We start from the raw sequence: 19,832 nt of genomic DNA on the forward strand, positions 1-19,832 counted from the left end.
TCAGTTAAAAAGGTACATGTATAGGGACTTCCCTGGCAGCCCAGTAGTTAGGACTCCACCTGTTTCCACTGCAGGGGGCATGGGTTTGATCCCTGGTCGGGGAACTAAGGTCCCACAAACCACATGGCATGGCCAGAAAAAAAAAAAAAAAAAAAAAAAAAAAAAAAATATATATATATATATATATATATATATATATATATATACTGTTTTTCCTTTTCCCCTCTAATGTCCTGAAGGTGAAAGCCAACACACCTAGGATGTCCCAGCAGAAAGAAGATGGAAACACCTGGGTCCCTGATGGCTTCATCTCAGCTCCAGACCTCTTGTTAAGTAAATCCATAAATTTCCTTATTGTTTGGACTATTTTAATTGAGGTGTACTTTACTCACAGCCTAAAGCATTCCAGTTGACATAGTTCTTGTCGAAGGTTGAAAAAGTACTCCAATCAAGGCTGATAAAGCTTGAAAAAAAAAAAGCAAGAGACTCCCCATGTGGTATGACCGGAAAACTACTGAAACACACATCCCCTACCACTTCCCATTCTTTATCTAAAATTCCCACCAGTAGAGGCTTGGTGATGTAAGTTCATCACATGAACAAACTTTGACTTCCTTTATGTGTCAGGTTGTCAGATAAATATTTGGGACATACTCATGTTAAAAATGTATTCATCATTTATTTGAAATCCATATTTAACTGAACATTCTGTGTTTTTATTTGCTAAATCTGGCAACCTTAACTACGTGTCACATCCTGTGGTAAGCTCTGGGTTTAAAACACCATTACCTATTTCAAGGAACTCATCTCTTTCGAAGACTGTAGGTGATTCTTCTGTGCACACTGGGTAGACACACGTGATTCTTCTGTGCACACACGCCTAAGAAACTCTCTGGTTCAACTCTACATTCTACAGACCAGGAAGCTGAAGCCCTAAGAGGTCACATGATTTGCCCAAAGGCACACAGCTGCTCCAGGGCAAAGGTGGAATTGGTCCCACATTTCAGGGTTCTTTCCAGTGTACCTCTTTCCTGTAGCCCCTTCACCCCTGCTCCTGAAGGCTTTTTGTTTTAGGATGAAACGGGAGGCTAATATTGTTCGACTTGGTGGAGAGAGGGAGACTTATAATATAATCAATCTAATTTCCTTTGATGAGGAAGACAATTGCATTTTAGTCACTTTCTTTTTTTCTTCTTCTTTTCTTTGTTGGCCGCATTTGCATGGCATGCAGGATCTTAATTCCCTGACTAGGGATCAAACCCGCACCCCCTGCCGTGAAAGCACAGAGTCTTAAACACTGGACCACCAGGGAAGTCCCCTTGGTCACTTTCTTACACAGAAGAGTATTTTGAATAAGAGGAGAAATACACAATTGTGGAGCAAGAAAATTGTCTCCAAATCTACAGAAATACTTTCTTGAAAGGAAAATTTTCCAAATATTCTTTCATATAGGTAATATACATCTACACATATCTGTCGTGTGCACAGGTGTCATATGTACAGTTATATGTCATATATGTAGCTAATTACAATAGATCATATAGGTGATATATAACTCAAAGCCACATCAAGACTTGTTGTAATTTGCAAATATCAATAAGGAAGGCTTTCCTTTATTACCCAGGTATCCTTAGCTAATATTTTGGTCGAGATTGCCAAGTACCCAGCCTCTGTAAGTGATGAACATGGTGACTCTCCAGTTGGGAAGTCATTATTTCTTCTGAAAATAGGCAGCATGGAATAAAGCTCTCTGGGTAGGCTGCTATATTATCACATTTCCTACTCATAGATCATCAGGGCGGAAGACTCAGAGTTTTTTCTAGAAACCTTTTACATCTAATCCAATTCTTTCATTGTGCGCTAGTCCAAATCATGGGATTCTGTCAGTGGAGAAGATGGAGACCACATTAAGTCAATTCTCTGTAGAAGATCTTAGATCTAGCATAGGTTGCTTGTAAATCTTCTTTTCTCATGTTTCTTATAAGCCAAATCCAATTATCCTAAATGCAAAGAATAAGGCAAATTTCACATTAAGAAACAATCTCAGAACATATACCTAGACTATTGGGCTGTACTAATAAAAACAAAAACAAACAAACAAAGAAAACTGAAATTCCAGAATAGGATAAATTCAGTGGATCCTTGGAATTCCTTATAACGGCACGTGACTCAAAATCTCAATTCTTTAGATATAGACATCCTCAATTAGTCTATGCAATTATCATGTATTAAGTCTTTTCAAGGTCTATCAAGTTGACTCTCCAAGTTGTGCATTCTTTCTCATGGAATGTCCACACATGACCATATCACAAATAACTGCTCTCTGTCTCAAGCTACCTTACCTCAGGCAGGGAAGGTCTTTGTGAAAACCAAAAGAAGCTCCTGTTTGAAAAAAGAGATTGCGCACTGCAGCTTCAATCTTCCCAATTATTCAGCTTTTTAAGAGTTCTCCCTTGCCCTACCTCCAAGCTACTGACATTTTGGCTGTTTCCAAAATTCAAATCTATTCTCCAAAGACAAGAGCCCACATTCATCTCATTGCATGCATTCTGTTATGCTTGTTGTTTTGTTAAATGAATCACATTACCTTATAGTCTCACCTTGTGTAGATGAGAACATTATTCCATGATAAGAATTTCTGTAATGGAAATGTTAAAAGTATACCCTTGAGACTTCGACCTCCAGTATAGTGGATTCTGTCTTACCTGCTTGGACATGTTGTATTGAATTGAGGTCACAGTTATGCAAATAACATTCCAGAGATTTTTCTCCCACTGAAATAAAGGGGGCTGTTCAACCTTCTGTCTCTCCCATTGGTTAGGAACTCTGACTCCTGGACCTAGAGAGCTCTCCAGTCCTAGAATGAAGCTATTGTTAATCAAGTGACTTCTGTGAGGGCCTCAATCCTCTCTCCCACCTCCCTGCACCATTGCCTCTTAGTCAGCATGACTCAACACTTGACTAAGAATGTTCTACTTGAACTTTGATTGATTTCAGAAGAGTGGCGTGTCTTAAATGTTGACCATTTACTGATTCACTGTGAAGACAGAATTCCTGAAAACCGTGAAATAAAGTTTGAAGCCAAAAATGTGACCCAAGAAAACTGTGTAAACATATTTTCTTAGAATCCTTGACATCTATGAACTTTTCTGTCAGATCTCAGCTCTAGATATTGGATTACTATGCACTAGTAAGTCTTTGGGAGTATTTCTTCTTCTTCTTTCCTAAAACTCCCTGGCCATTAGAAATTGGTCTCTTCCTTATCAAGCCTATCTATATATATAAATTATGAAATAATTGTTGATGAAAAGCCTACTATTTCATAGTTGTAAAGAGATCCCTAGTAGGCAATCATCTCAAACATTCCAAGTAGGACTGAGGATCAGACACAAGCTGTACTTACAGCTGATGTTATACATGTGTGTATTGGGGACAGTATTTCCAGGCATGATTCCGGCACCCACAGACCACTGTATTTCACTCTGAGCAGTGTGAGCTGCCAACTTGGGAGTGTTCTTTCTTTCTCAAGAGATTAAAGAGAGAGAGAGGTGTTTCGTTCTTTAAAATACTATGAGAGTGAGTGCAGGTATCCTCCAATTTTCAAAAGTTCTCTCTAAGCCACTTTGCTTTTACGAAAAACCTGCATTAGTACCTATTTTATCTAACAGAAAGAAATCTGAAGAGGATTTTCGCTTTTATGATAAAAGGTAAAAAGCAAAAATAGCATTCAGCGTTTGCTTTTTGGGGTTTTTTTAAATTAATTTTTTTAAATTTTTGGCTGCATTGGGTCTTCCTTGCTGGGCTTTCTCTACTGTGGACTTTCTCTACTTGTGGCAAGCGGGGGCTACTCTTCGTTGTGGGCTGTACTTAAAAAACAAAAACAAAAAAACAAACAAAACCCCCCGAAATTCCAGAATAATTTCAGGGCTCTTATTGCGGTGGCTTCTCTTGTTGCGGAGCATGGGCTCTAGGCGCATGGGCTTCAGTAGTTGTGTCGTGCGGGCTCAGTAGTTGTGGCGCATGGGCTTAGTTGCTCTGTGGCACGTGGGATCTTCCTGGACCAAGGATCGAACCTACGTGTTCCCTGCATTGGCAGGCGGATTCTCAACTACTGCGCCACCAGGGAAGACCCCAGCGTTTGTTTTGCATTGAGACTTAGTAGAGGCATCTGTGCACCCAGAATAGGGAGAATGGCCCCGTCAAGCTCCTTCCCCAGAACCACACTCAGGATCTCAGCAAGCGGCCGCCATAGCTTTGAACTGTGTCTGTGAGCATCTGTGCTTTATCTCCATTTATTTTGTGCCTCCATTAGCAAGATGTGTCCAAAGGTAGTTGCTTCTTTGCTTTACAGCATCGTGGCTCGTGAAAGGGTCCATAGGAACTCTACTTTCTGATAGCTGGGGAAACCTGTGAAGGTGTACTGGAGGAAGTGGAGATGCATGGAGGGGATAAATGAGATGATAGGAAAGCAGAATAAACCAGAAAAGCCAGTGTTTGTTTAGCGTCAGTAAATGCTACTATGAGTGTCCCCAACAAAGAAGTCCTAGCTTTAAGTTCAGTTACTTCCTGTCATGATAGTTAATATGAATTAAAATAAGAATTAATAATCATTCGAATATTTGTTCTTATTACTACCTAAATTCCATCCATCTAAGTGTTCCGTTGCCAAAAGCAACCCCAAAGAGATGACAGGAGAAGCAGCCCTCTCTGAGTTAAACCTAAAATTATTTCCTCATTGTCATCCTACCCACTTCCTTTTGAAGCCAAGTTATCTAAACTCTTTTGGAATTCATTTATCTCACAAAGTGTTTAGGCAATTCAGTTGAGAACAAAAATATGTTTGGTTTTTTTTTGATAGAATTTCTCACTGACTTTTTGTTTCTAAGAGTGTATCCTTTCCATTTGCTTTAGTGTAATTATTTTCCTTATGGAGGTGATTGTTTTGAAATGAGGGCTAAATAACATTGTCTCTAGATATTATTGCTACCTTTAGCTGATATTCAGACAAGGAGGACAAACAGCTTTCTCAAAGATAGTGCTGTTATTATCACTAACTTCCATTTACTAATATCTTTCTTTAACTAATTAGTATTTAACTGGTGAATAAATGCCTCATTAAAACAATTCTGATAGGCTCATAATGCCATCTAGTGGTCAACGTTCAAAATATCATCCCACGGGCCATTTTCTTTCTACCCATCAAAATACGGTCGTTATTCTTGAAGAAGTAGCTCCAGCTACTAACCAAGAACTATTGGTCGGTATCCCTGGACCCTCACACGAAGCCATGACAGCATTTCTAACATTGATGCAGTCTTAGGGAAAATTAACTTATCATCCTGTGTGCCTTGGGCTCCTAACCCATTTGGTGCGTGGAGCCACTGCCACTAGAAAAAAGGAGAGCTGCACGAAGTGGTAATTCAATGCACTAGTGCATCCTCATTAACGGCATGCTAGGTAAGGATACAAGTATAATCACTCAGTTCTCTTGAATACCTGAAGTAATAAATGATATCTGTACAACATTTTTTTTTCTTTTTTTTTTACTGTATAAGAATTTTACAATTTTACCTAATCCTAACACCTACTTTGTGACTAGGATGGAAGTACTTATATTGCACTTGAGGGAACTAAAGTTAATGAACATTAAGTGACTTGATCAGAGCCAGGCGCCTACAAAATGCTCAAACTCAATCACGGGTTTTCAAAATCTCAGTGACTCGAGCCACCAGCACATGAAAAAGGCTGATAATTCAGGACAAAGGAGACCTTTTCTCAGAAATGCAGAAGACTGAATATATGCTTATCTATTAATGTGATTTACTACTTTAGAATGTATATAAGGAAAAATATATGGTTATCTCAATAGATGCTTAGAAAGCATTTGATACAATTCAACTCCCATTCTTGATAATAGTAGAAGTCCCAATAGATAGTAAAAGGATGCCACCATAGCTTGATAAAGATTACATAAAAGAATCCTATCACGGTCCTCACATATAACAGTGAAACCTTGTAACTGTTTTCTAAATCTTGGCTTTTGAGTTTCGAGGATTTGGAAAAATACAATCAGAGCAATTTTTTTCCCTGAAGTGGGAGAATAAAAGCATCAAAGAAATAAGGTAAACGAGTTACATATCCATTGAGACAGAGCCTCTCACCATGCCAGAGAGGAAGGGGAGAGGAGAAGAGAAATAATAGAAGCTCTAGCAACATTTGAGGAATCCAGTGCCAGTGACCCTGGACTGCTCTCCATGGACCTTCCCAGGTAAGGGTTCTAAGACAAGGCCCCAGAACTCCCCCTGCTGCAAGAGGATTCAGAAGCACTTGAGGAGCAGTGCTTGGGTGGTGAAGGGCCTTCTGCAGCCCCACCTGGTTTCCTACTGCAGCCCAAGGGGAGTTTGGGAACAGTGGGATAATTTTAAATCTGCTTTTGCGGGATGCAGGTATAGCTAAGAAAGACACAGATCTGGAGAGGCCTCTCTGTCACTGACAGTGATCCTTCTGAATAAGGATCAGATGGAACTATGGATGTCTCAGGATGGAGACCCCCGATGCTTCCCCATAATGTAGTACCTGGCATTCCCTGAAGAACCTACAGACAATCCAGGAAAAAGTGTCAAGGAGACGTGGAATTAAAAAAGAATACGTTTGTGCCGTAAGAAAAATTAGACCAATTAAGTTCAGTTATAGAAAAATTACATTGTACATGCATAGTTTATGGAGTGAGACTCATACTTGGTACTCATACATGTAAATGAACATGCAAATGAATAGATAAATCTCTGGAAAGACAAATGACCAGAGAGTAACAGAGGCAGGGCTGTCTCACATAATTGTGCAGGTACCATTCCCATTTTTATTCCATGTTATCTTATATTAATGAGAAATAGTATAATATAGAGCTTAAGAGTTCTAGCTCTGGAGACATTCTGGGCAAATTACTTCACCTCTGTGTACCCTGCTTTCCTTAAGCAAAATGAAGATAATAACATAAGCTACCTCATAGAGTTGTTTCAAGAATTGAAGAAGTACATGTAAATTTTTTTAAATGCCTGACATAGAGTAAGTGCTCAACAATGTTAACCTTTATTATTTTGCATTTTGATGAAAATATATTTGAATGTTACTTATGTAAATTTTAATATGAAGTGATTTTATAATAAAACTGAAAAAAATGTAACAACCCAAAGCAGAATATTGAAGATACCAATTCAGATTCAAAGTAATATTTAGATGGTATCAAATAGATAGCCAGCCCTTACATTAAGAAGACAGGAGTATAACAATGATGATGTTCGATTTGCAGAGGTTAGAGAGAATTTTAAGAAGATCAGAAATTGGATTGAGTCTGGAAGATTACAAATGAGCTCTCTGTAAACTCTGCTTGCTTGGAACCCTCGTGTCAGTGTCTGTGGGTGGGTTGCTTTGTAAGGGCTCCTGGTGGCTTTCTTCTGTGTCTGTGTTCTCCCTTTCTCTCTCTCTCTTTCTCCAGGGGACATGCCTCCTATTTCATTTAACAACCTTCCTAAACTGGGCACGTGATAAGTGGGAAGGCCTTCATGAGTTACTTCAAACCTAATGAAATAATGTGGAATTTTGACCTTTTGAAATGATGTTTTAGCCTAATAAATCTTTACACCCTGATTCTCATTCCTTCTGATTCTCTGGCTTTCTATGCTGGTTTAGAAGATAGTCAGGTTCTCAGGACCTTGCTTTCTTTTGCTATTAGAGGTGATAACTTCAAGGTTATTCTGTTGTAATTATTCCAAAGTGGGAAAGCCTGAACAATAACCTCTAGTAAGGAGTGATGCAACAAGCCTCACACAGATGGCAGGGCTCACAAATTAAAATTATGTACAGAAAGGGAATGTTTGAATATAATTCTCTGTTCCTTGGGAAGAACAAAAAGAACCCACATAAAGTTACTCACATGGTTATGTTTGGAAAACATAAACCAAGCCAACTGGACACTATGCAGCTGCTTTAGTATCTAATATTGTATATAATATTATTTTAGTACATTAATAATGCTTGTTTATCATAAAAAACTTTTTGTTTAGAAAATACAACTGAGAAAAAGTAATAGGAACCATAATATGACCACTGTTAATGTATATTTTTCCAGACATTTTCTTATGCATAATTTTGCAAAAGAAAATAAAATTATATACAATTTATACACATACAATTTTATAGTCTCCTTTTTAGGCTGCTTTTACTTCAGATATGGTGAAGACTTTTCACACTTTATTATTTTTTAAAACTGCAGTGCATTCTATTAACCCTCTAAATAAATCTCCCCTTTCTAATAAATATTCAATTATTTCCAGGTTTGCATCCATATACAAAACACTGCATTACACATCTTTGTTCACACTTGTTAAAATATGTGCTTAAGATAGAGTCTTTAAAATTGGGATTACTGAGTCAATGGGACACACATTTTTCTAACCTTTCTATTACCTAGAAAGGTTATACCAGTCTAAACTGCTGACAACACTGTCTGAGAGTAATTTCGTTGCTTTAGGAGCTTCTCTATGTAGAAATTATGTGTACTTCTTTGTGCCGCTTCCAAGATCTTGTCTGCTGGGATTCTGGCAGTGATACCAGAGTGAGCCAGTGATTCTTACTCTTGTGCATAAACCCAACCACCTATGAGTTTCCTCTCTTCCTTTCATTCTAAGAACAGACAACTTCAGCAAACTCCTAGCCTATGGAGAATCTCTAAGTGAAGTAGTGATCTGAGTCCAAAGATGGCCACCAGCAATTCGTCCTCTCATTCTGTGCACTTGCCTCACCTACGATACAAAGGCGGAGTCTCTTTCTCCTGCTCTTGTATCTGGGATAATCTTGTGACTTGCTTTGACCAATAGAATACGATAGAAGTACCATCATGACAGCTCTGGACCTAGGCTTTCAGACACTTGGCATCTTATACCTACTTTCTTAGAGCCTTTTTCACCACCATGTAGAGAGACCTGGCTCTCCTGATGGAGAAAGAAGGAGATATTGCAGCCTTGTGGACATCCCAGTTTTCCCTACCAAGACCCCAGACACATGGGCAAGGCTGTCTTTTATATTCCAGTGCTGGCCAAGCTCCCCTCTGAAATCAGCCTCATGTGTGATCCTCAGCAGACACCATGTAGATGAGGAAAACCGTCCAACTGAGCCTAGCCAAGCACAGAATTATGAGAAATAAGATAATATTGTTATTTTTAACCACTATGTTTTGGAGTGGTCGTTACACAGCAATAGGTAATTGAAACACCAGCTATCTGTAGTTTTTAAAGGCTAAGGACATGGCTTTCATGCACAGCTGTGGAAAAGACTGCTACCCGCCTCCTACCTTACTATATATTCCTTATTATTTTCTTAGAGACCTCTTGAGTTTTAGCTGGCTAGATGGCCATCCAGAATAAAAAGTATATTTCTCAGTCTTCCTTGTGTTCAGTGTGGGCAATGTGACTAAGTTCTAGCCAAGAGACATAAGCAGAATTATCAGATGAGACTTCCAAGAAGTTTCTTAGGTGTCTTTAAAGGGAGGGGACATTCTTCTCCCTTCTCCCATTTTTTTTTCTTTTTTCTGCTGGCTGGAATGCTGAAATAATGACTGAGGCTCAGGCACCCATGTTAGACCCTAAGGCACCGTAAAAATGTTGTAAAACAAAAAATAAAAATAATTTGGCCCTTGATGATGATCCACCTGCTGTGAAAGTTCTGGACTGCCTACATTCTGACTCTTTTTATGAGAGAGAAACAAACTTCTACTTTGTTTCAATCCATTGCAATTCAAGGTTCTCTTGCTGGTTTCCACGTGTTGTCGAAACGAATTCACAGAATTTTCCAAATTTAATGAAAGAAAACGAACAGATCCAAGTATTCCAGAGAATTTAAAAACAAACAAACAAAAACCACCAGAACCAGAACATGTCACAGTAAAAATGCTGAAAATCAAGGATAGAGAGGAAATCTTGAAGGCAGTGAGAGTGAAACATACGTATCAGCAGAATTCCCTTCAGAAACTATGCAAACCAGAAAATGGTAGAGTGACATCTTCAGAGTATTTAAAGAAAAAAATTGTCAACCCAGATTCTCTACCCAATGAATATATCTTTTTTAAATGAATAAAATAAAGACTTCTTCAGACAAACAAAAGCTACGAGAATTCATTGCCAAAGACTTGCACTGCAAGGGATGTTTAAGGAAGCTTTCTAGTTTGAAGGAATATGATACCAGATGGAAATGTGGTTCTACACAAAGAAGTAAAGATATCTAGATACGGTAAAAAGGAAGATAAATATAGAAGACATGTTTCTTTACTTTTAACCATTTTAAAAGATAATTGTCTAAAGCAAAAGTAGTAGCAATGTATTATGCACTGTGGAGTTTATAACATATATAGAAGTAACATGTATAACAAAGATAGCACAAAGATTTGAGGGAGGAAAGAAAAAGTATACCATTATAAGTTGTTACACTGTATGCAAAGTTGCATAGTATTTGAAAGCAGCCTCTGATAACTTAAGGATGTATATTGGAAATCCCAGAACAGCCACTAAAAAAATAAAACATGAAGTATAAGTAATATAAGGTTCCACTATTGTAAATGGGATTGTTTTCCTAAGTTCCTTTTCAGATAGTTCGTTGTTAGTGTACAGAAACACAACTGATTTTTGTATGTTGATTTTGGATCCTGTAACTCTACTGAATTCATTTATTACTTCTAATAGCTTTTTCTTATGGAGTCTTTAGGGTTTTCTATATATAAGATCATGCTGTCTACAAACAGGAACAATTTTACTTCTTCCTTTCCAATTTGGATTCCTTCCCTTCCCTCCCTCCCTCCCTCCCTCCCTCCCTCCCTTCCTTCCTTCCTTCCTTCCTTTCTTTTTTTTTGCCTAATTGCTGTGGTACCTGTAGAGTAGATATACTTGCCTTCTTGATCTTAGAGAAAAAACTTTGTCTTTTACTGTGGAGTATAATGTTAGCTGTGGACTTTTCATTTATGGTCTTTATTATGTTGAGGTAATTTCTTTGTTGTTTGTTGAGCAGTTTTATCATAAAAGGGTGTTGAATTTTGTCAAATGTGTTTTCTGCATCTATTGACACAATCATATGCTTTATTCTGTTAATGTGGTATAGCATATTAATTGACTTTCATAGGTTGAAACATCCTTGGATCCCAGGGATAAATCCCTCTTGGTCATGGTGTATGATCTTTTTAATGTGCTGTTAAATTTAGTTTGCTAATATTTTGTTAAGGATTATTGCATCTATATCTATCTATCTATCTACCTATCTATCTATCTATCTATCTATTCATCAAGGATGACCTGTAGTTCTCTTTTCTTGTGGTGTCTTTGTCTGGCTTGCGGGTAATGCTAGCCTCATAAAATGAGTTTGGAAGCGTTCCCTCTTCTTCATATTTCTGAACGAGTTTGAGAAGAACTGGTGTTAGTTCTTTAAATGTTTGGTAGAATTCACCAGTGAAACTATCTGGTCCTGGGCTTTTCTTTGTTGGGAGGTTTTTGATTACTGATTCAATCTCCTACTAGTTATAAGTAAGTTCAGTCTTTCTATTTCTTTATGATTTTGTCTTGGTAGGTTGTATGTTTCTAAGAATTTATCCATTTTTTTCTGGGTTATCCAGTTTGTTGGTATACAATTGTTCATCATAGTCTCTTACACCTTTTCTTTTTGGGTTGGTTGTAATGTCTCTTCTTTTATTACCAATTTTATTTATTTGAGTCTTCTCTTTTTTTCTTAGTCTAACTCAGGGTTTGTCAATTTTGTTTACTTAAAACTCAATTTCATTGTTTTTTTCCTATTGTTTTTCTATTTTCTATTTTATTTATTTCTGCTCTAATCTTTGTTATTTCTTTCCTTTTACTAACTTTGGGCCTAGTTTGTTCTTTTCCTAGTTCCTTGAGTTGTAAAGTTAGGTTGTTTATTTGAGATCATTCCTCTTTTTTAATGCAGGCATTTGAACTTCCCTCTTAGTACTGCTTTTGCTGCGTCACACAAGTTTTGGTATGTTGTGCTTTTGTTTTTGTTTGTCTCAAGGTATTTTCTAATTTCCTTTTGATTTCTTCTTTGATCTAATGGCTGTTCAACAGTGCATTGTTTAATTTCTACATATTTGTGAATTTTCCAATGGTCCTTCTGTTACTGATTTCTAGTTTCATACCGTTATGGTCAGAAAACATACTTAGTATGATTTCAACCTTTTTAAATTTGTTAAGACTTGTTTTGTGACCTAACACGTGATCTATCCTGGAGAAAGATCCACGTGCACTTAAGAAGAATGTGTACTCCCCTGCTGCTGGGTGGGATGTTCTGTACATCTGTACATGTCTGTTAGGTTCATTTGGTCTATAGTGTTATTTGAGTCCTCTGTTTCCTGTTCTGGGTGTTCTGTTCATTATTGAAAGTGGGGTATTGAAGTCTGTTATTATTTTATTGCTCTCTATTTCTCCCTTCAGTTCTGTCAGCATTTGCTTTATATATTTAGATGTTCTTATGTTAGATGCATTTACATTTATAATTGTTATGGCTTCCTGGTGGATTGACACTTTTATCATTATAAAATGTCCTTCTTTGTCTCTTGCAACAGTTTTTAACTTAAAGTCTCCTTTGTCTGATATAAGTATAGCCACCTACACACTCTTTTGGTTACCGTTTGCATGGAATATCTTTTTTCATGCCTTCACTGTCAGTTAGTGTGTGTCCTTAAATCTAAAGTGATGTTCTCGTAGTCCGCATATTCTTGGGTCTTATTTTTTTAGCCATTCAGCCACTCTATATATTTTGATGGAACTTTTAACTCATTTACTTTAAAGTAGTTATTGATAGGAAAGGATATACAATTGCCATTTTGTTAGTTGTTTTCTGTTAGTCTTGTTGTTCTTTTTTTCTGTCTCTCCTCTTGTTGTCTTCTTTTTGGTTTTGTCATTTTTTTGTATTGATATGTTTTGATTCTTTTTTCTTTTCTGCAACTTCTATATAGGTATTTTGTATGTGTATGGGGGGGCTTATATAAAATATCTCATAGCTATTACAGTTTATTTTAAGCTGATAACAACTTAAGTTCAATCACATGCAAAACTTCTAAACTTTAATGACTCCTCCCCCCAACACACACACTTTATGTTACTGTTGTCACAATTTACATTTTCTGATTTCTCACCAAGGAAATCTGTCCATAAGCTATTGCTGAATTGTGTTTATGGGAGAAAGGAGGGTCCAGGGCTTCCTACTCAGCCATCTTGCTGATGTTACTGCAACTCAATTCTCATCTTTATGCAAGTATTTATTATTTATTTTCTCCTAACCTGTATAATATGACTAGTTTTCTTGGAACATTCTGGTATTTAATATAGCACAATACAATTTTTAAGGCAGCATATTAGCTATTAAATTTGCTGCAAATACATCTAAATGTGTAAACCCAAACAACTGGAAGGAAAGAAAAGTAGTGAAGTAAGACAATCTGTACATGATATAAATTAAGGAGTCTTGATAACAGATGAACGCTTGTGAAGGTCCTCTTTAGGTTCTTCAGGGTCTTAGACAGTGATGTGTTGATTACTATTTAATGATCAGTGCTCCAGAACTGGTTGAACAAATCCTGATTTGGAATGTTTGCTGAATCCTGCGGTGTAAATCCTCCCACCTAGGCTGATTCAAACTACCAACATGATGTCATTGAATGAGGAGCTTGGAAGAGATGTGAAGGTATGTGTACAACTCACTCTTAAGAACTAGCAGAAGCCACCTTCAGCACATTTTAACCCCACTGGCCTCTTTTTTTTCCTTTTACTCTCTGATTCAACCAAGTAGAAATATATTTCTTTGTGCAAAAGTCTTGCTCTTAATATGTAATCATTACTTAAGTTTTTGTGTATGCATTTACACTGTATATTTTTCTACTTATTAACAATAGACAAAACCTTTTAAAGAACATATAATAGTTTGCAAAATCGAATTCATGTATTAATGTGCATCTAACCTATATTTCTCTAGATGTTTATTTGTCTATATAGGTCATGATAAAAGTTTTATGACAAAAATATTTGGGTATAAAAGGATATTAATTTTAAAATTCTAAAATTCCTCAGAAAATATTTATTAATGCCTATCAGCATATAGTAATCCATGGGATCGAAGGAGAACAGAAAAGAAGGATTCATCTATGCTCACCTTGGGTGAAATTAACATGATCTGAAAGGTGAATCATGGAGGAAATGTTTGTACCATCCTCTGGGCTCCATGTGTATCCTTAACCATATAGTGAAAAGTTATTTTAGAATTATCTGTGTCTTTATTCCTCCTCTTCCCCTCCCTATGGTCCTGCTGTAAAACTTAGCAGTATAGCTAAGTAGAGGCACATTATTTTTTATTAAAGTTAATTCATAATTTTACTTACAAAAGTAAAGGCAAAATTGAGAAATGAGATGCTAAAGATTACATATTTATACATAAAGTATGAGAATATAGTCGGCTTATAAATTCAGCTGGTGTTAGAGTAAGAAGGGCTAATAAGGAGGAACGAGACCGGGTCATTTGCAGAGACGCGGATGGACCTAGAGACTGTCCTATGGGGGAAGTAAGCCAGACAGAGGAAGACAAGTACCGTATATTAATGCATATATGTGGAGTCTAGAAAAATGCTGCAGATGAACCAGTGTGCAAGGCAGAAACAGAGACAAGACATAAAGAACAAACGTATAGACACCAAGGGGGGAAAGCGGCAGGGGCGGTGGTGCTGGTGGTGGGATGAACTGGGAGATTGGGATTGACATGTATACACCAATAGGTATAAAACTGATAACTAATAAGAACCTGCTGTATAAAAAATAAATAAATAAAGTAAAGTAAAAAAAAAAGAAGGGCTAATACATTCCCATTTCTCTCCTGTTAGAGGCACTACCATGGAAATTTTAGAAAAGGATTGCAGTAGTGAAACACACATTGTTCTACTGCAAATGTTCCATGTTGTATTTAAGAAATATGCCATTGTAGATACCCAGTGTACCAGTGGATCTCTCTTACTGTTTGCTTTCTTTGAAGTTCGTATTAGTGCTTTTGTTTCATTTCATTTTCTGTAGTTGAAGCCTTTGGTGATGTCTGGAGGATTTCACCGGAAGTCATTTTGTAGAAATAAAACTGTCCTGTAGAAGATCTGCTCTTCCTTTTCCTGTTTTAATATTTCCTATCATCTTTCCTGTATTAGGACAAGAAAACATCAGTCCAATGAGGTCAACGGGTGTGTTCAAGGTCACAGACCCAAATCAGTAGCACAGTGGTGACTACAAGGCAGTACTTTGGATATTCAGAAAGAAAGGGTTTGCCATCGTCCTATCGCTGAACTCGGGGTGAGGTCCCAGTCTAGGTGGGTGAGTGAGTGACTGTGATGGGGCCAAGTATTTTAACATGTTCGGGCCTCAGTTTCCTCATGTATAAAAAGTGGAAAGGACATGGACTACATCATTTGTTTTCAAACTTGGGTGGTGTCTCAGTGACCTCCACCAGAAATGACGGAAGAAGGAGTTCAAAAGGCTTTACTCCCAATTCAGTCACAGTGGTTCTCCTTTTAACTGTGGTATGTATTGAGGTCATAGATTTTTATTAAAAGAAGAATTGCATATACATAAACATCCACGTATGTGTATGTATATATACTGGACCATTATATATCTTAAATTCCATGATAGTTATTTTTTCTCTATATTTATTGTTGAAATTATGAAGCTTGCTTGCATATAATATTTGATGTGAAAGACAAGGAAAAACAATGTTGGCATGTCAGTGGTAGAAAAAAAAGGCATCATTAACCTATATGTATGTATCATTATTAAAACCTGCAACAGAAGTGATAACGGAATTTTGAATAAATGACTCAAGGAATTTCCTTCATTTAAAATAAAGCACCCTCCCCCCAAGTAAATAAAATAACATAAAAATAAATAATGTGTGCCAACCACAGCAATCATTGTGTTGCAGCCCTCCTCCATTCCTGTTAAACCCTTTTCAGACCTCATGGCTGTAAGTGGAACATGCAATTGAGGAGAATTTAACTCCATTTAGAGCTCACCTCTAGCACGATGAAGGAGCAAGGTCCACAGGATTCTTCTTCAAGAGCTAGACAAACCAAGGAACGTTCTCCAGGGTTTTAAATTTATTTCATAGGTTGTTTTCTCCTTTTTCCCTCTGCAAAGGTTTTTGTGAATTTTAAAAGTTACTGTTTCTCTACTGGATTGTATTCAATTTTAATCTTTTGAGACCAACTGTCCCTGTACATGAAACAAAAAAATCTTAACAAAAGCTTTTATGTCTTTCTATATTTAATTTAGTCTATGACAAATTAAAGTGGGACATTTCTTTCTCTACTTGGAATGTTTTCATCTAATACATAGACTATTCGTAGACCTGTCTCTGGAATCTTTTTTGCCTTCACTAATGACATTTTATATGCCAGCCAATTCACATTAACGTGAACAGCAGGAATGAATCCCTATGTCATCCATCTCTTAATTATTTTGTTCTGACTATTTAAATCATTCCGGTTACTTATAATACATGTCAGAAGCAATTTTTTAGATCTAGGAAGAAATTAATGGTTAATATTATTATGAGTATAATCTGTAAACCCTGGACACTATTTTAAAGAAAAGAGCCAACAAACACCCTGCAAAAATGTAAAAGACAAAGGCCGCATAGGGTGTTCATATTACTAAAAACATCATTACTCTTAAAAAATATACTCTAGGACAATGACTGGGACATTATGATGTAATTGCACCAATAATTAATACTAGGCCACAACAGTGAGAGGCCCGCGTACCACACACACACACACACAAAATTAATACTACTCTTGCTGAGATACAAAATTAATTTGGAGACGTCTGGAATCATAGATCTCACATCTAGAAATGAGCTTAGAGTCCATTGAACCAACTCCCTGTTATTACAGCTGATTTTACAGCTGAGGAAACTGAAAACCAGAGAGGCAACTTTCAAGGTCATCCAGAAATTTACTGGTAGATCTGGGGCAAGGATCCAGGAATATGTTTTGGCTCAAAAGTACTCGTGAAAATGAGTAAGAATGACCCAGAGTTTGTAATACTTAATAGCTGTGGGAGGAAGGGCAGTTTACTTGACCTTTGTGAGCTTTACTTTCCAATCAGAAGAATGGGCGTAATTATCACTGCCTCCCAGTGTTGATGTGAGGATCATTTGAAGTAATTATACAGGAGCGTAACTACTGGAACACCCATACATATTTTGGTATCCAAAATGGAGCTGTTGCTAATGAGCCCTGCAAGAAACCAGAGTATAACGGTGCCCCTATTGGGGAGCACTTTACTTCTGACTAAAATTAAAAACGACGGATATGGATACCCCCTCCGTTCCTCGGGATGCCTTAAAAGCAGGAGATTGGTTCTTACAAATCAATGCTTACTCTAGCTCTGACTCTAACTTTAACAGCTGTTTCATCTCTCCTAAATAGAACTAGCTGTACCACTGAAACCTGAGTATATTCCCTGGGACTGACGGTTTTTTTCCTAAAGCGATAAAGGAGCTTATTGGATAAAGGTTAATTGCTAACTGTGGTGTGCTAATGATACCATATTGATGAAATTACGGCTCACTGATAGAAAAAAGGCTCCCAAAGCACTGGAAGCTGGAGGGAAGTTCTAAACAATAGTTATTGATTTGTTTCTCTGAGGGCCGCTAAGTAGCACAAATGACTCAGAAGAATAAAAATGATCCACAGAGTTTCCATTCTTTTATAATTCATTTCTTTGCTTCCAATGTTCTACTTGCCAATAGCCAATTATAATTTTAATAATTATGTGTCTCAAAATCAGCAGTTGATACCTTGGAGAAAGAAATACTACAAAATAATTTATTCCCTTTCATCTCCTTTGTTGAGAGTGTGTTATAAAGCGTAATAATCAGACAACAGATCCTAAACCTCATGGCTTTCAGACAAGTGAAGCACTAAAAGAGTGGTGGATTGAAAGTATTTGAAATCAGTTAACTTTAGAAAATGCCCCACGATACTTAATTCCCAAGTTAGGCTTTATTCTTGCTTGGATTTGGCCCTAGAATTTATCTCCACAGTTTGTTCCATCTTCCAGTAGATCAACCCCTACTCACTCTCAACACCATTTTCATTATCATTAGGTTATATTGACTGAGCGCTTCGAACCAGGCACTGTTAAATTCTATATGTGTCATTTAATTATCATATCCACCCTAGGAGCTTAGTATTACCGTCTCCATTTGATAGTTGAGGAAACTGGAAGTCAGGGAGGTTGTAAGTTCCCTTAAGTTCACAGAGTTGTGATACCAAGCAGGGCCCTGTGGGGCTCCTGGGCACAAAAGCCTTTCTGCATCCCCCATTTCTTGATTACAGGAGATAAGCTTCGTTCAGCCTCCATGACCTTCCCTCAGTTCCAATGGGCAGATTCAAGCAGCTGTTAATTAGGGAAGGGAGTGGATGCAGAGACAAGGGAGGAACAGTCAAAAGAAACAATAGTGCAGCCTTGGGGCAGGTTCCTGGTTCCCCCTCAAGGGATACACACAACAATATCTTTGAGCTGTTTTGCAGATACTGAAACCCCCACCGGGTGGGAGAAGGTAACTGTGTGCTGCCCACAAGCACAGAGACCCCAGATGGGTTGGAACCAGAAGGTTGAGGATGCCGACTCCCACTTACCTCACCACCAGCCAATCAGAAGAACGTAGGAGCTGATCATGCCCTCTTTGAACCATTACTATGAAACTTCTCACTACCCTCTCCAAGGGGGGACACACAGTTTTGAGGGCATTGGCCTTCTGTGGCCCCCTCGGCGTGGCAAAGCAATAAAGCTATTCTTTTCTACTTCACCCAAAACTCTGTCTCTGAGATTTAATTTGGTGTCAGGGTACAGAGGCCGGGTTTGGCTTCAGTTGGTGATGTCAGAGCTGGAACAGGACTTCTGCATCCATGCACGTGACCCAGGGCTGCAGTGTGAAAAACATTCTTCCTTTCCTCTTGCCCAGATCCTTTCCCAGGGACCTAAGGTTTTTCAGACTAAGACTTTCATTTTTCTGTGAAACTTGTTCAGTCCAACAGAGAGATCCTTACCAAGTTCTCTGCATGGTTTTAGTACATATTTTAATCTACCCAATTATTTCAGTGTTTGGTACAAACTTAGATTATATATTACCTAAGTTTGCTCACTTACACCTAGAAATATGCTAAAGGATAAATGAGGAAAGAGCAATGATTTATAAGATCAAAGAGGGAGGAATAATTAGTTATAATTTGAGGGACTCACACAAAGGAGATGAGCTTTAAGCTTCAGAGAGAGATATATATATATATATTTAAACTTATATATATTATATATATATATTTAAGCTTCAGATATATATAGATAGATAGATAGATAGATAGATCTCCAAAGGGGTCCAAATCTATTCTGTAGTCTAACTCCCAAGCTCCAGAATTGAAAGATATCAGCAATTATCATTCTGCTAATAAAAGGTTTTTTTAATTATCTGAATATTCCCAACAAACAAGCCAAAAACGTTTATGACAGATTAATGGAGAGGTCATTGTAAAAGGAGCCAAGCTTCATCAATTTATTTTAGATCTGAGACTTCAACAGTTTAGGGAATCAGGGATGCAATCTGTGGCAATGACTGGATCAGAAAGAACAGAAAACAAAAGGCACAGTTCTTGAGCATACAGCATTTCACACCATAGAGCTCTGCCATCGTGAAATTAGGAAAGTACATAATTAAGTCATATACACACCCGTCATATGCACAAA

The 19,832-nt window shown here is 37.4% G+C and overlaps 1 long non-coding RNA gene across 2 annotated transcripts in view; it reads right to left on the reverse strand.

The window, feature by feature from the left end:
- Positions 1 to 234: 234 nt before the first annotated feature.
- Positions 235 to 19,832, reverse strand: part of LOC141277461 (uncharacterized) — a 31,857-nt gene continuing 12,259 nt past the window's right edge. For both annotated transcript variants that reach the window (XR_012328891.1, XR_012328890.1), the window contains 3 exons: positions 16,097 to 16,212; positions 15,055 to 15,226; positions 235 to 2,000 (listed from right to left, as the gene is read on the reverse strand). This is a non-coding gene — a long non-coding RNA (uncharacterized lncRNA). The remainder of the gene's footprint in view (positions 2,001 to 15,054; positions 15,227 to 16,096; positions 16,213 to 19,832) is intronic.

Source organism: Tursiops truncatus, chromosome 21 (assembly GCF_011762595.2).
Source record: "Tursiops truncatus isolate mTurTru1 chromosome 21, mTurTru1.mat.Y, whole genome shotgun sequence".
Lineage (NCBI taxonomy): Eukaryota > Metazoa > Chordata > Mammalia > Artiodactyla > Delphinidae > Tursiops > Tursiops truncatus.